The following is a 1,446-nucleotide window of genomic DNA, read 5'->3' on the forward strand; positions in this document are numbered from 1 at the left end:
GGCTCTGACCTAAGTGGCTGCAAAAATACTTACTGCAGATTTCTGTTTACACTCTGATTGGTGCACAGGAGCAAACAGACAGTGCAATTGTACGTGTATTTACCTTTATGTCACTGTACCTTATATTTTATTCCTTTCTTTAAATCCATAATGGAGCGCGCGTCTCGTGGCACCCAAGCGTCCCGCCTGCTCTGATTGATGCGCGTAAGGAAACAAAATGCAACTCTGCCTGCCCCAGATGACACTTCACCAGTCAGATCTAGGCACAGCTGTCACAGAACATGCTTCAGCCAAGGTAAGTTCACTTAATATTTAAAAAACTTTTTTTGTTGTTGTTAAATATTGTTCAAGGACCTTTGTAACTAGTACTCTGGTGAGTAAGTTTATTAGGTTATTATAATAGGATTATACAGTCTTTATACAAAAACATTTTGTTTAAATGTTTGTCATTCAGCAACACTGAAACAACAGCTTTATTTATTTGTATGTATGTATGCAGAGCTCAGACACCATTCTACAACACTGGCAAAAATATGATTTGGAAGGTATGTAAGGAGTCTTAAAATACAGGCTACACATTTTGACTTTGAAGAAATCTCAAAAAGGCAGCATATATTAAAAAATACCTTTTTATTTGTTTATTTTTTAGACTTAACCATACAACAAACACAATAACGATAACAGGTAAGGGCACACAGAGAAGAAAGTCAGGAATATAATGTAATATGACAAGAGGCATACAACAGTGTTGCCATCAAAACCACTTTGGATCAGAATCTGAGGATACTCTGTAAAAGAGAAAGATTAGAAGTATGTTTAGGCTTATAAAATACATAGAATGAACATGACTAAAGGGAACATTAAAATCAAGAAAAATTTAATTTAAAAAAGCCACTTTAACACATTTACTCTAAATGTCCCTTTGTTTGCAAAGCCATTTCTGCCTTGAACCTATGGAAGCCCTCCGTCTTTTTTAGGATGAAGAGGGATACCTTTGAATGACCGAGAGCAGAAAGAGAAGAAAACTGTTTTAAATGCATTTAATTAAATTGTCTTATATATGATTTACCAATGCATTCAAACTTTTTAAATTAATAATAATTACCTCAGGAGTTAGAACTTCCAGAACGTAGGATGTATTACTTAATTCTGTCATGTCCATCTGTGTGACTCTTTTAATTCTGTCAATGATCCCCTCTGTCTGTTGGCAAAAGGCATTACATTTAGCTTTATTATATTAGTTATATCTGAAGTTAGCTTGTTTCCAAATTATTTGCCATTTTTTAGCAATAGTTGCAATTACTAGTTTGTATTTTTTCACACACACAAAACCATTATTTTACCTGTTGTTCATCAAAAAAAGAAATCTTTCATTAAGTCTCATCTTCAGCTTAGGACAACATGTTGGATGGTTATGCAAAAACATCCTGTTTGATCTTATTTTGC

The 1,446-nt window shown here is 34.0% G+C and overlaps 2 long non-coding RNA genes across 2 annotated transcripts; one reads left to right on the plus strand and one right to left on the minus strand.

Moving 5' to 3' along the window:
* Nucleotides 1–6: 6 nt before the first annotated feature.
* Nucleotides 7–684, plus strand: LOC107692855 (uncharacterized). Its single transcript, XR_001634681.1, has 3 exons — nt 7–295; nt 500–545; nt 650–684. It is a non-coding gene; the product is annotated as an uncharacterized LOC107692855 (long non-coding RNA).
* LOC107692854 (uncharacterized) lies at nt 615–1,424 on the minus strand. The gene is made up of 3 exons (XR_001634680.1): nt 1,344–1,424; nt 1,106–1,201; nt 615–992 (listed from the first exon to the last, which is right to left on the minus strand). It is a non-coding gene; the product is annotated as an uncharacterized LOC107692854 (long non-coding RNA).
* Nucleotides 1,425–1,446: the final 22 nt, after the last annotated feature.

The sequence above is a fragment of the Sinocyclocheilus anshuiensis genome, unplaced genomic scaffold (assembly GCF_001515605.1).
Source record: "Sinocyclocheilus anshuiensis isolate Anshui unplaced genomic scaffold, SAMN03320099.WGS_v1.1 scaffold1388, whole genome shotgun sequence".
In the NCBI taxonomy this organism is placed as follows: Eukaryota; Metazoa; Chordata; class Actinopteri; order Cypriniformes; family Cyprinidae; genus Sinocyclocheilus; species Sinocyclocheilus anshuiensis.